At 45.6% G+C, this 20,928-nt stretch overlaps 1 protein-coding gene across 1 annotated transcript in view; it reads left to right on the top strand.

Annotated features, from left to right (window-relative positions):
- ATP9B (ATPase phospholipid transporting 9B (putative)) overlaps positions 1-20,928 on the top strand; it is a 1,157,977-nt gene that overhangs the window by 426,561 nt on the left and 710,488 nt on the right. The window lies entirely within an intron of this gene.

The raw sequence follows: 20,928 nt of genomic DNA, 5'->3' as shown, positions 1-20,928 counted from the left end.
AGCTGTATCTTTGCTCTGCCTCCATAGATATTTGCAAGTTTTTTGTTTTTCACTGCTGATATGAGTATAACAAAACTTTTCATACACCTCTCAGCTTGGCAGGTCCTCTTTTGTTTGGATGATTGTCGTGTTTCTCCACAGAGAAAGCAAAGTTGCTCACCAGATGTTCTTTGTAGACAGTAAGACAAATGAACCACACAATCCCACCCACATTCCCTTAGAGTTGAAGATATGTTTGTTACAAAGATTGAGGAAATGTGCACTGCAGTGGCTGTGCAGGAATACCCGCGTATGCTCAGACCACCACCTTGGGTATTCTGAGTTCTGAGAGAGCTTTTCTGTCTCTGTGCCATTGGATGACGTCACCCAGTTGTAGAGCTGGTTTGTCCTGCTGTTTACGAAGAACACCTTTTACAGGTAAGCAACTTTGCTTTACCTGTGTAATTAATGTGCTGGAACTGCAGACAGATATATTTGGCCTTCCTAAATTCATTGACACATCAAAAGAGATTGTAGCCATCCCAGCGCTTAGGTTGCTTCAGGATTTACAATCCAAAATGTGGCAAAACCCAATATCTGTAACTCCTGTTTCCCAATCTGTGGTTGTACAGTCTACTCAAAGTCAAAAAGATCAAGAACACGTCCTACTACCTCACCAGGAAAATATTTCAAAATGCTTGACACTATTGGAAAAAGGTCTTCAGGAGCTATGCTAAGTTTTAGGATAGCAAGTCATCAACTATATATGATACAGTAGATGTATTCCTGCATTGAGAAGCTTCAAGAATTGGCAGAAGGTTTATGGGTAGATAAAAGGGGACCATTCATGGATATCATTCAGGGAGCTGAAGAGTGCGGAAAACACTATATTTCCTAGCGTGTAGCAGATGGACTCAAAACAAATGGGTATAGTGTGCTCGTGCTAGCAGTTGGAGACGGATCTGACGTCAGCACGGGTACATATACCCCTGCAGGAAGTGCAGCAATTCAGTAATTTCAGTCTCCAAAGCAGTTTGGAGCTACCTCACGTTCGCTGAGCGTGTTTCCAAATTCTAATGACTAAATTCCTAGAAGAAACCTATTGAAGACAAGCCCCGCACTCCTGTGGTGATACCAGGTGGTCACTCACCCAGTTGAGTTTCCCGAGCTGACTTCCGTGGTCCCTCGGAAGCGAGAGCCTCGGTCCGGTGGCTGGTTTGCGACAGGGACCTAGCCCCCGAGTGAGAAGGGCTCGGGTGTGGCTTGGCCTCCGAGCGAGACGAGTTCGGGCGCGGCCTAGAGGCAGCCTTGGTCCCGGCGTGGACTTGGCCCCCGAGCGAGATGGGTTCGGGAGCGGCCTAGAGGCAGTGGGCGCACTTCCTTATGTGCGGCGGTTGAAGGTACTCTCTTCCCGCAGCCGGAGACCGCCCGGGTCGCAGCCGGGAAGCGCTGAAGACAAGGTAAGGCAAATATCTTTACTTGGTCTCCGAGGAAGTATGGATTCGCTGGGCCTGCCTACGAGGCAGCACGCCAAGGAGGTCGCCATTTTTTGCCTGCCTACTCACCTTCGCCGGCTAAGCTAAGCGCCCGCGATAGGCGCACGTTGCTATCGCACGCGATAGGCGCACGTTCGCACATTGTAAGCCGCCCGTGTATAGGCATTTATAAGCCGCCCGTGTATAGGCGCAAGTTTGTAAGCCGCCCGTGTATAGGCGCACATTTATAAGACGCCCGTGTATAGGCGCACATTTATAGGATGCCTGTGTATAGGCGCACGTTTCTAAGATGCTGTTCCTAGGCGCATGCTGTTAAGCGCTCTTGTTAGGCGCACTTTATTGGGCGACACCGAATTTCAGGCGAATGGAGCATAAGAGAGCCCATGCGGCCGCAGGGCCGGCAGCTCCAGAATCTGGCATGAAAGCTCTAAGCCTCTGCTCAGCATGCAACCTCAGAGCCACACAGAGCGAGGGAGCAGACTCACTATGTGCCCAATGTGAGGAGGCCATGGGAGTTCCAGGACAGGACCGGCCCCAGCCCAGCGGTTCCTCAGGGAGCACACCGGACTTAGCGGGCCGCGGCGAGCAACCAGGGAACCCGAGAGACCTGGTGCCCCTACGGCCAGATCCGGCTTCGCTTTCCTGGGTGGAATTATTCAAGGGGATTCACGCCTTTGTCCAGTTGCAGTCTGCTCCTCGAATGGGTCTTTCCGTCCCGGTGGATCCAGTACCTGGCCCCTCGAGACCTAGGCGCGGCCACTCACCTCCCGACAGCCCCGATTATGGGGATTCGGATTGTTCCCAGGATAGTGAGGAGCCCCCCGAGGAGGGTGAACTTCCCTTGGACATAGAGCCATATCGGACTATGAGGCGCTTCTTTCGGAAAGAGGATCTTTCAGGCCTGGTCTCACAATGCCGGAACTGGCCATTCCAGGCCAGGAGACCCCAGGGGATCCTAAAATGAACCCCCTGTTAGAGGGCCTGCGCCAACCGGCTCACCATTTTCCCCTCCTACAAGCAGCACAGCAGCTAATCGATCTGGAATGGAAGGCACCGGAGGCCTCATTCAAAGGGGGTCGGGCCTTGGCAGGCATGTACCCTCTGGATCCGGTATCCAAGGAGCTGCTGGCGTGCCCCAGGGTAGACGCCATAGTTAACGCAATAGTGAAGCACACCACCATTCCGGTTGAGGGGGGAGCGGCCCTCAAGGATTCGCATGACCGACGCATGGACACCATTCTGAAACAAGCTTTTGAGGTAGCAGCCATGTTCCTACGAATTGCGACCTGCTGCACCGTGGTGACGCGTTCCTGTTTATCACAGGCGAGAAACAACACCCAGGGAGCAGACATGGAATCAGCTCTCGCATTTCTCACTGACGCAGCCTCCGACCTCGTCCGTACGGCAGCCAAGGGGGTGTCCTCCTCAGTGGCAGCCAGGAGACAGCTTTGGCTATGCAATTGGGCAGCCGACTCGTCCTCCAAAACACGTCTCACAAGAATGCCCTTTAAGAGTTCCTTACTGTTCGGCAGCGATCTCGAGAACTGGGCTACTAAATGGGGTGCCTTTCCATTACCCCGTCTGCCAGAAGACAGGGCGAGGAGGAGCCAGCGTTCTTTTTCTAGACCATCTAGAGGTAGAAATTCTCAGCGCTTCAACCGTTATAGGACTCGCTATCGAGCGCCTCGTTCCCAGGCCAGGAACCAGTCCTTTCGGACTAAGCACAACAAGAAGAGAACCGGCTCGGGTTCCGGCCCCAGCCGCAACCCACAATGACAATCAGCCGACCCATCCGGGGGTAGCAGCTATAGGGGCAGGCTAACCCTCTTCTACCGCATGTGGGTCGAGATCACTTCGGACCAGTGGGTCCTCGCCATCATCCGATTTCCTTCGGCTTCCTCTGTAAGGTCACTTCTAGTGCCGCTCAAGGCAGCGGCACTAGAAGTGACCTTACAGAGGCTCCTGGCCCTAAAAGCCATAATCCCAGTATCTGCAGGAGAGATAAATTCTGGGCATTATTCCATTTATTTCATAGTACCCAAGAAGGAAGGCACTTTCAGGCCCGTCCTGGACCTCAAGTAAGTCAACCGACACCTACGGGTCCCCAGTTTTCGCATGGAAACTCTGCGGTCTGTCAAGAATTCAGTACAGCCAGGGGAGTTTCTCACATCCCTAGAAGCCTATTTGCATATCCCAATCCATCGGAATCACCAGCGCTATTTACGCTTCAAAGTCCTGAATCAACACTTCCAGTTCCGGGCTTTACCCTTCGGGTTAGCCACCATGCCACGGATCTTTACCAAGGTCATAGTAGTAGTGGCGGCGGCAATCAGGAAGGAAGGAATTCTCGTCCACCCCTACCTGGACGATTGGCTAATCAGGTCGAAGTCACCGGAGGAGAGCCACCGGGCAACCAACAGAGTTATGGCTCTTCTGGAAAGCCTCGGATGGGTTGTCAACGTAAACAAGAGCTCCCTACAGCCGTCCCAGTCGCTGGAATAACTAGGGGTCCAATTCAACACCCAAGAAGACAAGGTCAGCCTAACCTCCAAGAGAAAGGCAAAACTCCAGAGTCATCTGCAGGTCCTGCTGAGCGCCAGCCGGCCCACAGCTCGGGATTACCTACAGGTCCTCTGCATCATGGCATCCACTCTGGAGGTGGTACCATGGGCGCGGGCTCATATGAGACCACTGCAACGCGCCCTTTTATCTCGATGGAGCCCACGATCACAAAACTACACCGTACACCTGTCTCTACCAGCCAGAGTGCGGTATCAGCTACGGTGGTGGTTGCAGCCCGGCCACGTGAGCCGGGGGTCAAGAATGTCCTCCCCAACCTGGATCCTGCTCACTACAGATGTCAGCCTGAACGGATGGGGAGCACACTGCGAGGAACTCACCGCCCAAGGGCGGTGGACCAGAGAAGAGTCAAGGTGGAACATCAACCGACTAGAGGCACGGGCAGTCAGGCTAGCGTGCCTGCGATTTGCCCACAGACTTCGGAACAGAGCGGTCAGAGTGATGTCCGACAACGCCACCATGGTGGCATACATCAATCGACAGGGCGGAACCAGATGCCAACAAGTGTCCTGTTTTTGGCGGGTGTTAGGAAAGCACCTTCAGACAGCTTTATGATCTAAAAGACAAATTTATTGATAGCAATACAAAGACAATATAGAAAGAGGAACAAGGAAAGAGGAAGTCGTTGTTTCTCTGGAGACGCAGGTCAGTGGCAATTGGCGTTCAGCTTGCTTCTCAAATGTGGAGCCCTCGGGCTGGAGTTTTTAAACTTTTTGCATTGTCCAATAGAAATACATTGATGCGCATCCTGGGTGTATTATCTTCTTCTAATATCCAATTATGAACGTTGCTTTATAGTCCAATCAGGTACCGTCTCTGGGGTGTTGCCTTCTTCCGGTACTGAGCTTGCCAAAGCACATGGTTGCGAAATATGTTGCCAGCAGAGTCAGGAAATACATAGTTCAGGCCTAAGGCCTATCTACATCCCCCCCTTGAATCGTTCGGGAACGATTCACCAATAAAAGGCTGAGATTGTATTTCCTGGATTGAAATGGTCATAGCATCAATTTAGTATGACCCACCTTTTTGTACTGTTAAAAATGGCTTCCATATTCTTTATGGTGTTGAATCATTCTTTTTATACAACTCACATTCACAATCACAATCGTGCACGCATTCTCATTGTGTACTTTGCTTTATTGACATTCAGTCTCACATTCATTCTTCATTCAGATATTGTTCTGGCCTTCTTCCAGTTGATCCAAGATTCTGTAGTGTGCTCCTATTAGCAGCATATAAATCAATTAATCCACTTAATGATTGATTATTGATTATCAATGAATGGTTAGAATGGTTGAAGCAATAATCCATCATTCTACTCAGGGTTAATGCCACTGTCTTAGGTTGCCCATGGTACGCAATCCTAATGATTGGCTACCTGGTGCTTACCCGTCATCGTTAAGCATAACAGCCTGAGGAGGTAACATTGCTGCTGTTATTGATGTCATCTTCACCGATGATGTCATAGGCCATTAAAATAACAAACTTCATTCATTCTCACAATTAACCATTGCAAACTCACTTAGAAATGTAAGCCACTTTAAACTGTGTTTCCCGTCAATTAAACCAAATTCTATGGAAATACAACCTTATCCCTTAAGAGATCTCACTCATTAGCTTCAGAAGAAGATTCAATCATGCTCATCATCAGATGTTGACGAACTGCAGCAACTTGAGAGTGTACTTCAGATGTAGAATTTACCATAATATTGAGTCCTGGCACTTTTGGCATAGCAGAAGCAAGAGTGCTTCCAAAACGGCGGAAACAAAGGCAAATGCATGGTATACAAAGGCATACTAGAAGACAGATGCAAATGAACATTATAAAAATACAAACAAAGGCTTTAAATCCAGCTCCTAAGTTGGAGAACCAGGAACCAAAATCATCAAAAATCCCACCAAACCATGATGAATCCCAAATACCTCCTTCATAGTCAGCTATGTCAAGTTTAGCTAGACTAACTATCTTTTCCATAGCATTTTTAACTATGTGAGAACGGTTTATGATAATTGTACAACACTCAGAACTGTTCAGTACAGTACATAGACCACCTTGTGCTGCTAATATGTAATCTAATCCTTGCCTATTGTACTGAGCCATCAGGGTAACCTCATTTAACTGGTCTTGTAGGGCATTAATTGCGCTATTAAGTTCGATCACAATCACGTGTAGTAATGATTGCAAACGGCGTATGGCCATGCCTAGTTCTGCAGTAACGGCCACAGCGGCGAAAGGTAGCCAAGCAGTAGATGACAGGGCATCCAAGCGAGTTTTGGTCAATGGGTATGTACTATTAATATAATCAACCGCACGCTGAAGAGCTTCGTCTTCAGGTGCCACCGAAGTAGCTAGGTTGAGATTTCTCTTACTGCGATGGAGTGACAAGGTTTCAGAACGCTTTGGGTCAACGGGATAAAGAGGTACTATCCTCGTGAGTGGAGTGACCGTAACAAGTACGCAGAATGTAAAACGTGGTGGGAGGTGAGTGTATATTTTTCCCTTACACCACCAATATTGGCCTACATAAGTGGAGCCTCCTGGGCTCAAGCTTGTTAATAATCCATACACAGAGTGCCTGGGTGAAAAAGGGGTCTGAGCCTTGACTGTATTAGCATAAGTGCAGCGTTTTTTAGGTTTCGATTGGCATTCCAGGAAAAGACTGATAGGCGCTTCGTCAACTATACTTCTAAGGGGGTCAGTCGTTATAATTGGAGTCTTAGATAGAGATAGGGCAAATGTTGCCCAGAAAACTGAAATAGTCGCGACATTGGAAAAACTCCTTAATCCAATCTGTTGATATTCGAAATCGTAGAAAGCATGTTCAGTGTCTACATCGATACGCCACTGTTGTGTGAGAATATTATAAGTGAAATTACAGGGAATTTCAGTGGGGAAGTCGGGGCTAGTGGTCGGGTTAAATACACATAGATACGATCTACGGGGGGCGTTACCCTTCAATGGGGGGAATCGGACTCCAGGATAATGAGCACTCCAAGTTTCATTAGTTGGGAGCTGAGCGTAGTCGGGACTAAACAGCTCCTCCCTAGTTATACCGGTGACAATCCCATCAACTTGTTCTAAAGTAAAACGGTGGGGCACACACACTAAACATACATCGGTATCATCGACAGGTTGTACCATTTTCAAAACACTGGTCACCCAGGAGTTTTCCTCCAAAGCAGAATTGTCCTCCAAAGCAGAGTCAGGTTGGGAGACAATATGGAAAAAACAAGAAGAGGATATAAGAAAGAAAAGTGTGAAAGAACGCACGCGCATGGTGATCACCTTTAAGAATGCAGAATACAATGAAAGGTAAAATGCAGAAAGAGAACGAGAAATAATCGTAACAGGTACTTGTTAGTAATAAAGCAAGTTTATCTTATCTTATTCTATTCTAACTATATGCCGGCCGGGCTTGATACTATAAGTAACTTAAACCTAAACTTAAACTGAAACTTAATTAGTAATCTTATCTTAGCCTAACGAACGTAAACTGAAAATATAGTCTACTTGAAAAATTGAAGCAATGTCAGCGGGGCAGGAGTTTAAGCGGCAAAAAATCTTATGGCCAGGACATAGAGCTTAATCTATGAACATGAGATAATCGTAGCAAAAATATAAGAAAAGAGCAATGCTGGTCCAAACCACAAAAACTACCGCAATGAACTTCATAAAGCAATCATAATCATAAAGTATGTAACGCGGAGGATCTTGTTGCATTTCAGTCATCACTCTACTCAATACTATCAGAGTGCTGCACTTTGTGTTGAATTCTTATGTCCTTAAGATGTGTCCACACAGTGTCTTGTCCAAGTTTCACTGCAGTGGGGGTGATTTCAGCAACTGCAAATGGTCCAACGTATACAGGATCTTTCCACGTCTTGTGTGTGAAGTTCTTTCTCCACACGATGTCTCCAACTTCAACCTTCTTGGTAGATTCTGTCACCGGGTCCTGAAGTTTATCTGTAACTGAATGAATATAGGTGAGAGCAGAGCATAAGTTACGCCAATAGGCAGGTAACTTATCGGCAGTAGCCGTACTAGGCGTGACCCATGGCATGAATCTTCCAGTACTTAATTGGAAAGGGGAAATGCGTAATTTGGCTAGCGGGGCATTTCTCAAATATAGTAAAGCCCATGGCAGACAGTCTTTCCACGACTGCTGTGTATGTTCCATTAGCAGACGAAGTCTAGTCTTGAGCAGTCCGTTATACCTTTCCACGAGTCCATTACTCTGGGGACGGTATACTGACACCCGTCTGTGGTGACAATTTAAATGCTCTGTAATCTGATCCATCAACGTATTAGCAAAATGGGTTCCATTGTCTGTAACAATACTGTGGGGAAAGCCGTGCCTAGGTACGATCTCAGTACACAACATTCTGGCCATTACATCTCCTGTTTCTCGTCTACAGGGAAAGGCTTCAATCCAATGAGAATACCTATCCACACATACAAGCAAATACCTATGCTTTCCTGCGAAACTGGTCATGTCCGTAAAATCACAATGCCATTCAATACCTGGACCTTGTGGCTTAGGTATGTGGCCTGGGGTTACTGATAAGCCCTTCTTAGCAATGTTGGCCATACAGTTATCACAACGACCAATAATTTCCAAACATAACGAACGAATATGAGGGCTCCACCAGGCTGAGGAAATTTCATCAATTATTTGGGTTACTGGGCGATGAGCTGGTAAATGCAATTGGGGTATCATATCATGTAAAGCAGCCAAGGGCAAACATGGTTTCCCAGTAGGATGTATGTACAAGAAACAATCCTCAGAAAAATAATTTACAGGAGTAGCTCCAGCTAAACGCCACTCATCTACCTCGGCAGTAGTACTTGTCTGCTGCAACTGATATGCAGTTTGAATGGGGTGAAGGACCGGATCTTCGGGGTAGTAAGGAGGGATCTCCTCCTCTTCTCTCAAGGGGTCGGGAGTTTCACTGATATCAGGGTCGTGTTCCTGCTCTAAGCGTCTAGCTTGGGCTCGAGTTGTAACTAACACCGCGGGTGGTGTAGGGGGGCCAACTTGGAGTTTAAACTGTTCCAACCTTTTGTCTACCGCATCATTCCCATATGCCTCCCAGGACAAATTAGGATGTACATGTCCTTTCACCCAAACAATGGCAACCTGTTCCTGTCTGTTAGTGAATTCTTCTAATGCTTTAAATAGCCGTTGCCATATCTCAACACTATTCAAGGACATTCCTGTGCTTGATACCATCCCCCTACGTTCCCATTTGTGTCGATGCTGGTGCACAGAGGAAAACACATAATGTGAATCGGTATACACAGTGACTGGAACAAGGGGCGAACGATTTTCTAATAAATGGGTTAGCACCCAGGTGACAGCTGTCAGCTCACCTACCTGGGCAGAGCATTGAGGGGGCAAGGAAAAGGCATATTCTTCAAGAATCTCAGGTGAATTATGTTCAATGTGCAAGGCCGCAAAACCCCTTGCAATTGTGGGATGTCCCCCTGCATCAGTGAACCAATGTTCCCCCTCTTCAAAAGGACTGGCATGTAGCCAAAATTTATCTTCTGGGGGCAATTTACGAATACAATCGTGTGGAGGATGTAATAAGTCCTTATCAGTGGCGCTAAGTATATGTTCTAATGCACTTGCTACCGCTGGTGCTATTTTTCCCCACTTTTTAATCTCTGTGGCTGATGAAGCTAGAATGGCCTTATACTTCCCTGTACGTGATGCTGTAAGAGACATATTCATTGGTGCCAGCAGGTACTGTACATCATGTGTGGTATGAACTACTACCTTTGCGTACGGGATATAATGGTTCAGCTTTTCTCTCGCAGTTGCACAGGCAACTACTCCTCTTTCGCAGTTTGTTAGCCCTTTTTCTACAGGTGAAAATTTACCAGACAGATAAATCAGGGGCTCCATGGAATCCTGTATGCCTACCGCTGACCAGGTGTAGTCTCCTGACACAACCCACAGGTTTACAGACTGGCAATCATTATAGGATTGCAGTGTGTGGGCCTGGAGTGTTTCTGTCAACAGGGATTTGAGCATACCAATTTCTTGATCATTTAACTGCACTTTATCCTTTCCGTTACCCTTGGTGTACTCATACAGGAAACGTGCCTTCTCACTAAAGGCTGGTATCCATAGCCTACAGAAATTCAAAAGGCCTAGCACTGCACGTACTTCTGTGATTGTGGTAGGGGGCATCGGCAAGTTCTTAAGGGCTTTCATCAGATCATCACTGATGGAACGCACTCCATTACCCAAACATATCCCCAGGAAGGATACAGTTGTTTGAGCCAACTTGAATTTAGATTTATTGACCTTGTACCCTAAGCAATGCAATTGAGACAGTAACATTTGAGACCACCGGATACAGACATCCTCGTCTGTGGCTGTTAGTAATAAATCATCAACATACTGGCATAAGCTCACGCCAGGTGGCAGGGTTGCCTCAAATGTTTCAAGGTCTTGTCCCAGTTGCATGCTGAAAACAGTGGGACTATCACGGAACCCCTGTGGCAGTCGTGTCCACTGATACTTATGGGGTCCAAATCGAAAAGCAGTAAGGGGCCTAGATGCTTCAGCCAAAGGCACACAGTAAAAGGCATTGGACAGATCTATACAAGTTTTATACAGGTGAATGGGTGATGCATGTAATAAAGTAACTGGGTTTGGGACATTAGGAAACATGGGGACTGTTAATTCATTCAGCAACCTTAGATCCTGGACTAACCTCCAGCGTCCATTCTTTTTCAGGACCGGGTATAGCGGGGTATTGAATGAAGAAGTGCTTTCTTCAAGGATATTGGCGCTTACTAAATGTGCTATCTCTTCCTGAACGGACTCCAGTGCATCTGGGGGTAGTGGATATTGATCTTGTTTTGGGCCTACAGTCGGATCCTTTAAATGTATGTGGTGCGGCTTAGCTGTCTTGGCTAAACCAAAAGCGTTAGCATCTGCCTCTGTCCAGAGGCTCTTGGGGAGACTTCGTATCATTTGATCTCGTTTGTGTGCAGAGGCACTAGCAAGTGCCAATAAAAGTGAGGGCTGTGGTTCACACGACAGTGTTACTTTAAAATCAGCAAGTAGGTCCCTACCTAACAGATTGATAGGGCAGTCTGGTGCATAAATGAACCTATGAGTAAGCTCTGTGTCCTTCCACTTAATAGTGCAAGGTGTGGTGTAATGCATGTCGTTTGATGTTCCCGTGAGCCCTGTGACTGCTTCAGTGTCGGGGGTAAGGGTCATACCTGGCAATAGATGCCTCACCACAGATACTGCAGCGCCTGTATCAATTAAAAAATTGACCTTATAGGTTCCATTCACTAGTAGCGAGGCATGTGTTTCCTGTTTGTGTATGGGGACATGAATGTTAGCCATCAGTGCCTGGCGTCATTGTGATGGAGGGGCGTATTGGCTCCGACTGCCACTGCTCCTCCAATTATTGGGGTCAAATTGTTGTGGTGGGGGCTTATTGTCAGGCAAAGGCCTACTCGCTCCCCCCCTTGCGGCATATCTGCCTCCTACATTCCTTCTGGGGGATGAAAAATTATTGCGGTTGTCGTTTCGGCCATGACAATCCCTGCTATAATGACCATACTGTCCACATTGATAGCACTGCACGTCTGGTAGACGGCGTTGTGGTGTTGGCCAATCAGGGGTGTACCTCCCTTCTTCCCGTTCCCATATTTCTCTATCTCTTTCCCAATCCCAGGGTCATGTGTTTTGACCTCGGACGGCTGGGCGTCCCCTACCTCTACTTTGAGGCCTCCCTCTCTGATACTGACCATCATCGTAAGATTGATAAAAACAATCCAGGCTATCTGCAGCCCTACTGTTCTGTTCGTCAGTTCTCTGCTCCTGAAGCTGTTTCAGCTGCAGGGCACAGACCTTAGTTTGTGCTTTCATCAGCTCTTCCTGTGGTTTCTCTCTAGCTTCCTCAAACTTCCGCACATGGTGTAAGAACTGGTTGTGCATCTGAGCCCAGTGCATATCAGTTATGCCTACTACGGAAGACAAAGCAACCCGCAATCTATCAGGCAGGGTCTGCAAAAACATATGGCAGAAAAAAGGAAGTGAATTAGGCTCACTGTAGGGAGCATTCATTTCCTGACTGAAAACTTCTTGAAAAGAGTGCAAATGAGTATCAAATGATGTAGTTTTCGGATTCCACCGAGCTGCAGACAAACGGGTGAAATCTCTCTGTTTGGGGTACAGGTGCCGAAGGGCCTCCCACACATCAGGTCTGTGGGGGTTAAAAGAATCCCCATCATAGCTCTGAGTTTGCATTACCTGGGATCTCTTACATCGAGACCATATAGCATTCTGTTCCAAACCAGGTGTCTGAGCAAACAGAGCCTTAACATCTCCTAATGCTAATTGCATCCCTATCGTATGTTTCTCTAAAGCTTGTATCCAGCCCTCTGCACCTCGAGAGAGCAGGGGCAGCTTGGAAAGTATGGTATGCATATCTGTGAAAGTCCATGGGATATAAATTGGACGTGGGGCTCCATCAGAGCTAGTTTTGGTGACTATGGGCAGTGCACGTAACGCATCTGTTACTGGGGTTGGTGGCAGGAGGCTCTTTTTATCTTTACGTTCCCCCCATGGGGCCTGGGTTATCTGGGTTATCTGTGGTATCTCAGGAAACTGTTCCTCGTATTTCTCCCAAATTGCTAAACCATCCTTCATGTATTGCCATTGACTAACTGACCAGCAAGGGTCTGGATTGTCCAATATGGCACTCCTAGCTGTGTTCATATCATCAATTTCCAGAGACCCTTGGAGGGGATAGACCCTCATCTGTGGGCTCAAAGCTAGAGTCCAGCCATGTAACATGTCAAGCCAGATGATGACATATGTATCGGACTGTTCCATTTTTGTCACGTACTGCGCTGGGGTGAGAATAGTAGTGGCAGAGACCGGAAAAACTCTCATGGTCCCGTGTCTTTCATCTTCAGGGGCGAGATGTCGTCTTCGCCGCCTCACCTTGTCAATTAACTCAGTGTTGAACAAAGGTGAATCTATGCGCAGATTCATTGGTGCATCTATGCGTGGGGGAGGTGGAGCAGGGATATATACTTCCGACACTGGGGCTGTTGGATCAGGATTATCTGTCGTCATTATCAAGCGTGGGTACGGGGTAAGCAATGGAGGCTTACGTTCTGACTTGGGTTCAGATTCAGCTACACTAGTTGCCTTGGCCGCTTGTGTAGCCTGTAAGGGGCAATCTTCAACAGGAACACAGTGCAAGGTACCTTCGACCTTAACAGTTCCAGACATAGGCATTTCCGATACCGAGGGACTGTTTTGCAGTTTTACCTCAGCCGGCGCTGTAGGAATCAAATGGGAGTAACCGATTGCGGTTACCACCTCCTCTAAAGGTGGTGAGGGTCCTGTACTCTGCACTAGACATCTGGTACTAGACATTTGGGAAGCAGCATCAGTAGTGCTATAGGGGGGCGGGGACATGCTTTTCTTACTAATTTCTCCCTCTTTCTCTAGGAAAGCTTTGGTCATGACAAACCAGCTATGAATTTGAACATGGTCTGCCAATTTTTTTGCATCTTTCCCAGGCTTACGGTACTTATTTTCCAGATAGGTCATAAGCTGTACAAGTAATGGCGTATCAAAGGAGCCTCCTGCTGGCCAAGCGAGGAAGGCATCCTCTTCCGCCCACTTTACCCACTTAGAATGGCACTTACGAATCAATTGCTCAATAGGTTTATGCAGAGCAATAACTCTGTCCAAAGGGCATGACTCACTAGCCTCTCCTACCATCTTGGGATCTCTCAATATTGCAGACCAGACTACGACACAAGTATTAATAATAAATTTCGTGTAGCCACTCTCTTATGAGAAAGAGTGGTTCAACCTTACCTTAATTGTAGTTTTCACCGTACCGTGAATTCACGCTTCCGGTGTGCTGTACTTCTTCAAACGCGAAGGTATTCACAGCGGGGCAGGGAGAGACAGCCTGCAGACAAGGGTACTGAAGACCTATCTACTCCTTTCCGTTTGACTGGTTACCGTTTTCTACTGTACTCGGGGTCCAGTGCGTTACCGCCGAAACAACCGGGATAGGGCCAGAAGGCAGCGTCAAATCTGCCAACTGTTTTCGAACTTATTAGTACACTAACGGAAAAACCTATGACTCACTCGTATAAGACAAGTGTTTACTTACCTTTCCAGACAGCTCCAAGTATGTATCCCGTGGAATGCTTGATCTGAAGGCTTCTTATTTCTTGCGGTACGTCTTCCCACTTCGGAATCCACCTGACTAGTTCCTACTCCGTCCCTGTACGTGTTCCCTCGGGGGTTCCAGGCAACAAAAGCCCCAGGTGGTGTATCGCAGTATTCAGCTTGGGTTTACTGATTGGTTCTGTACTAGATCTGCCAGATAGCAGTGCGCGCCAAGGTTTCCTCAAACGCTTCCTTCGTGGTTTCTGAAGTGCTTCAGGTCTCAAAAATCTCAAAGTAGATTCTGGATGCTTCAGGGTAGGTTCCCACTCCCGATCAACGGCACCCTTACTTCCTTCGATACTGGCAATGAGATATCCCTGAAGGTGTGCTGGTCCGCGATACCCGCATCAGGTCATCCGAGTCACGGCACCATTATGTTTTTGGCGGGTGTTAGGAAAGCACCTTCAGACAGCTTTATGATCTAAAAGACAAATTTATTGATAGCAATACAAAGACAATATAGAAAGAGGAACAAGGAAAGAGGAAGTCGTTGTTTCTCTGGAGACGCAGGTCAGTGGCAATTGGCGTTCAGCTTGCTTCTCAAATGCGGAGCCCTCGGGCTGGAGTTTTTAAACTTTTTGCATTGTCCAATAGAAATACATTGATGCGCATCCTGGGTGTATTATCTTCTTCTAATATCCAATTATGAACGTTGCTTTATAGTCCAATCAGGTACCGTCTCTGGGGTGTTGCCTTCTTCCGGTACTGAGCTTGCCAAAGCACATGGTTGCGAAATATGTTGCCAGCAGAGTCAGGAAATACATAGTTCAGGCCTAAGGCCTATCTACAGTCCCTAGAAATAACGCCCCTGATGATTTGGGCAGAAGCAAATCTTCAGGACATCTCCGCCGTCCACATTGCCGGGAAGGACAACACGACGGCAGACTTCCTCAGCAGAGAAAGCCTAAACCCGGGGGAGTGGCAGCTTTCGCCCACAGCTTTCCAGATGATTGTGGATCAGTGGAGGACGCCGGGCATGGACCTATTAGCAGACAGGTCCAACGCTCAAGTACCCAGATATTTCAGCCGCAGGCGGGATCCGCTATCCCAGGGGATAGTTGTCCTGGTACAGCCATGGCCTCAGGGAATCCTGCGATATGCCTTTCCTCCGTGGCCCCTGCTGGGCGACATTATACACAAAATTTAGCGACACAGAGGCCTAGTTCTTCTAGTGGCCCCGGTCTGGCCAAGAAGACCCTGGTTCGCAGACATGAGAAGACTACTGGCAGGGGATCCTCTACGCCTGCCTCCACACAGGGACCTGCTGCAGCAAGGTCCCATCCTCCACGAGGATCCAGCTCAATTCTCTCTTACGGTTTGGCCATTGAGAGGGCTAGATTGAGGAAAAGAGGATACTCAGAGCCGGTAATAGATACACTCCTCCGAGCACGCAAGTTCTCCACATCACTGACATATATCAGGATCTGGAGGGTTTTTGAAGCCTGGTGCGACTCTCACAGCACTAATTCACATGCCGCTAAGATTCCTATCATTTTGGACTTCCTACAAGATGGACTTCAGAAGGGTCTGTCCCTCAGCTCCATCAAGGTTCAGGTAGCAGCGCTGTCTTGCTACGGTCCCAGGAGTGAAGGCACCACCATTGCCAATCACCCAGATGTTTCACGTTTCCTGAAAGGAGTCAAACACATTCGCCCGCCACTGAAGTGGCCAGTGCCCTTGTGGAATCTCAACCTAATATTGGAATTTTTGGCGGGATCAGCTTTCAGGCCCCTTCGAGGCCTGTCCCTCAGTTTGTTAACCTTGAAGATGGTGTTCTTGCTGGCTGTGTGTTCAGATAAGACACATTCTTCTTATTAAAGACAAAAGTGAAACACAAATTAGGATCACACCCATCCAACCACTCCATAAATTTCACAAAATCACTCTCTTCTCCTTCCCACAACACCAGGATATTATCAATATATTGCTTCCATACTTTCACGCACCGGGCAAAAGGATTAGCTTGCATAAATTTATCTTCAAATTGACCCATATATAGGTTTGCGACATCGGGCGCCATTGTGGTGCCCATTGCCACCTCTTTCGTTTGAAGAAAAAACGAGTTGTTAAACATGAAGAAATTATTACATAAATAGATCTGTGCTAATTAAATTATAAACTCCAGTGGAATCCGGGTAACCTGAGTCTCTTCATGAATTCTGGTGCTAACGATATTTAAAGCCTCTGTTTGTGGGATATTTGTATAAAGAGCCACAACATCAATGGTAGCTAATGCCAAAGACTTGTTTGGAAACAAATGGGTGGTTAGACTCTCTAATGGGATTATGAGATCTGAAGAGTCTCTCACATAGGAAGGTAACTTCTTAACCATAGGAGCTAAAAATCAGTTGTCAAAAATTGACAATGGCTCAAGTAATGAGCCCTTTGTTGACATAATGGGTCTACCTGGGGGCTTATCTAAAGACTTATGCACTTTAGGCAATACATATAACACAGGTAGTTTGGATGATCAACAATCAAAAACAGTCTCTCTCTCTTGCTGTAATCCAGAATTTATTAAATGTAGCATCTACCAATGTGTCTATCATATTTTTCAACTCAATGGTAGGATCTTCCTTCAACCTTCTATAATAAGTGGTATCATTCACCTGGCGAGCAACTTCCTCACAGTAGTCGTTTGTATTCATCATGACCTAAATAATTTATTTGAAAATATAGCAAGAGACAATAAGGGGCAGATTTTAAAAAAGTACGCCGGATTTTAATAGATACGCGCGTATCTTTTAAAATCCGGGGTCGGTGCGCACAAGGCTGCACAAAATCGGCAGCCTGCGTGCGCTGAGCCGCGCAGCCTGCCTTGGAGGGAACTTTCCTTCCACCCCCCCCCCCCCGCACCTTCCCCTCCCTTCCCCTCCCTAACCCATCCCCCCCACCTTTGAAAAGTTATGCCTGCCGGCGCGTGATTCCCCAGCCCAGGAGCAGTTTCGGAGGCCTCGGCCATGCCCCCGAATCATCCCCGGGCTGGAATCACACCCATGGCCCCACCCCTGGATGCTATGCCGCCACGACACGCCGCCCCCGACAGCCCCCCCCCCCAGGAAAGCCCCGGCACTTACGTGTGTCCCGGGGCTTGCGCGCACCGCTGAGCCTATTCAACATAGGCTCGGCGGCACAGGGGGAGCTTGGGGCAGTTTTTCGGGGGTACGCGCGTATCCCTTTGAAAATCTGCCCCTAAATGATTATACGAGAACTGCTCATAAGGCTGAAGACTGCCTGAGGCCCATTGCGGGCGAGAGACAGATTACAATCTGTGAGCGTATGCATAAGAACATAAGAAATTGCCATGCTGGGTCAGACGAAGGCCACAAGAACCTGGCAATTTTCCAAACACTAAGAAGGTCCCATGCTACTGATGCAATTAATAGCAGTGGCTATTCCCTAAGTAAACTTGATTAATAGCCGTTAATGGACTTCTCCTCCAAGAACTTATCCAAACCTTTTTTGAACCTAGCTACACTAACGGCACTAACCACATCCTCTGGCAACAAATTCCAGAGCTTTATTGTGCATTGAGTGAGGGAGAATTTTCTCCGATTAGTCTTAAATGTGCTACTTGCTAACTTCATGGAATGCCTCCTAGTCCTTCTATTATTCGAAAGTGTAAATAACCGAGTCACATCTACTCGTTCAAGACCTCTCATGCTCTTAAAGACCTCTATCATATCCCCCCTCAGCCATCTCTTCTCCAAGCTGAACAGCCCTAACCTCTTCAGCCTTTCCTGATAGGGGAGCTATTTCATCCCCTTTATCATTTTGGTTGCCCTTCTCTGTACCTTCTCCAGCGCAGCTATATGTGGCGACCAGAATTGTACACAGTATTCAAGATGTGGTCTCACCATGGAGTGATATTGAGGCATTATGACATTTTCCGTTTTATTAACCATTCCTTTCCTAATAATTCCTAACATTCTGTTTGCTTTTTTAACTGCTGCAGCACACTGAGCCGACGATTTTAAAGTATTATTCACTATGATGCCTAGATCTTTTTCCTGGGTGGTAGCTCTTAATATAGAACCTAACATCGTGTAACTACAGCAAGGGTTATTTTTCCCTATATGCAACACCTTGCACTTGTCCACATTAAATTTCATCTGCCATTTGGATGCCCAATCTTCCAGTTTTGCAAGGTCCTCCTGTAATGTATCACGGTCTGCTTGTGATTTAACTACTCTGAATAATTTTTTATCATCCACAAATTTGATAACCTCACTCGTCGTATTCCTTTCCAGATCATTTATATATATATTGAAAAGCACCGGTCCAAGTACAGATCCCTGAGGCACTCCACTGTATACCCTATGATATTGTCTCTTGTTTTGAATAAAAGCGTGGTAATAGGATTGTGTTCTATTCCTTCTCATTTGATAGTTTTTGGTTTTGAGTGACTATATTGAGAGGACGTTGCTTCTGGTTTTGTGATAAATATAAATATAGCAGAATGATGAATCTAGGGGTAAGTTAGGCCTACTTTTGAGCAGGTCTATAGTTAGCCAGATAAACTTACCCGTCCAACTATTAACTGGTATGTTCAGCGGTATGGCCATGTTGTTGAGTATCCTGGACACTTTTAACTGGATATGTTTATCTGGTTAACTTGCTCAGCCAGATAGTGGTTGAATATGGATCTCATAGGTTTTTTTGAGATGTGAAAGCACTAATCCATTTCAGCATTGTTGGATGATTTCACCCACGTGTAGCTGATTTATTCTACTGTCTAGAAAGAATCCCTATTACAAATAAGCAACTTTGCCGTACTTTAACTATTTCTTCAAATCATCACATTCTGTGGAAAAACAAAATTACCGAGAGGATACTTTTCAGTATGAAATCATTTATATTTTGTATTACTTTGTTCTTTCTTTTATTCAAGTCTTTACTTGTAGTGGCATGCTTAAAGGTTCCATATATACTCGTATATGGTTTCACAGAGATCTAGTACAGTATTCACTATTCCCACCAGCAAAAAAAATTCTCAAAACAGCTTCTATAAACCGGGCCCCTTCTATAATTGGTCCTACTCTATGGAACTCCCTACCATCGCCACTAAGGACTGATCCTTCTACACCTACCTTTAGAAAAAATCTCAAAACATGGCTTTTTATCAAAGCTTTCCCCCAACAAATACAATAGATTACATCCCCTTATCTCTGGGTTTTTTCCTTTATTTTTGCAATATATTGAAATTTGTGTGACAATGATAGGTTATTGCTTTATATAGATCTATTTTTAATCGATAGGGGTTTTTTTTTTTAACGATGTTTCTTAGTTCCATACGTTACGTATTTGAACTGTTTTACTGTATTATGTCCTCAATAGTATTTGATGACAATTTGTTTCAGTGTAAACCGATGTGATATTTTGAATTGAATGTCGGTATAAAAAAAGCAAATAAATATGTGTATACCTTGTTATGCATGAATACTTGCAATGTGTTGAAAGTGTGTACTTTTCCTTATTTTATAAACATATGTATATATACTTTATATGAAAAAAAAAAAATAGAAATTGGTAACATAAAACCCTGGTTCATACATGGAAGTTGGTATATTTTAAAACATGCACCCATAATTGAAATACAGTTTGCCGTTACCTCCACCAGTTAACCCAGCCCTCCTCCATGTCATCGAGAACTTCCTAATTCTTCACCTTGATCTCCTCCCAGTTCACCCAGATCTCCAACCCAATAATAGCAGACAACAGTTGAGTCTGATATCAATTGTGTTGGATAATTAGCTGGTGTAAAATTATGTGAATAAATTACCTAATGTATTCATACAAGTCTCCTATAAATAGCACCTTGCACACATTTATTTAAAAATTCCTATTAATCGCCTCCGCAACTCTATAGGGTTGCTGAATGTGATTTGCAGTATGAGCACGCATAAGTCAAAACAAATAATACAAATTTCTTTCAGCTCCGCCACAGTCTATCCTTTTTTTGTGCAGTTAAATATGCACTCAAAACTGAAAATACATGGATGCTTTTGATGATTATAAAATAACATTCACTCAAGTACAAGCTACTTTTGTATGTATATGCTAATTTTATGCACGCATCTCCTTTGAAAATTAATGCATAAGTCTTCAACTGCGTGATATATAGCAGTCAAAGCCCATCTAATTTTAAGTAATTTGATGGTGTTTTGAAATGTAATGTCCGAAGATTTATGTAATTTCATTGAAACATTTTGAGAACTAATCATTTTTATAAGTTTCAATAATATTAGGGCTATATCCTTAAACTTTGATGTGAAGAACTGAATCATAGTTTGTGAGTTGTCTTTAAAAGCTGTCAATTTGCTTAAACCACTGTCTCATTTCTAAAGCCTTGTTCTTGCAAGGTTTTTAATTATCTTCTGTGATTACTACTCAGAAAATTCTATGTATAACTTTGATTTAAAAATATTTAAAATGATCTGTTTAGCATTGTTCATTAGCTTTGGAGCAAACTGCTCTTTTAAAGCAAGATATTTACTATACTGTCTCTTTTCCACCCATTCAAAGTAAGTTGCATTTGCAACTACTCTATATCTGAGGTTAAAAGAAGTTAAAATCCTACAAATTGTGCCTTTTTTATTTGAAATTGTTTACTCAATTGAGGTAGCGAAAATTATTTT

The sequence above is a fragment of the Rhinatrema bivittatum genome, chromosome 2 (genome assembly GCF_901001135.1).
Source record: "Rhinatrema bivittatum chromosome 2, aRhiBiv1.1, whole genome shotgun sequence".
Taxonomy (NCBI): domain Eukaryota; kingdom Metazoa; phylum Chordata; class Amphibia; order Gymnophiona; family Rhinatrematidae; genus Rhinatrema; species Rhinatrema bivittatum.
This window is presented reverse-complemented; position numbering and strand designations above follow the sequence as displayed.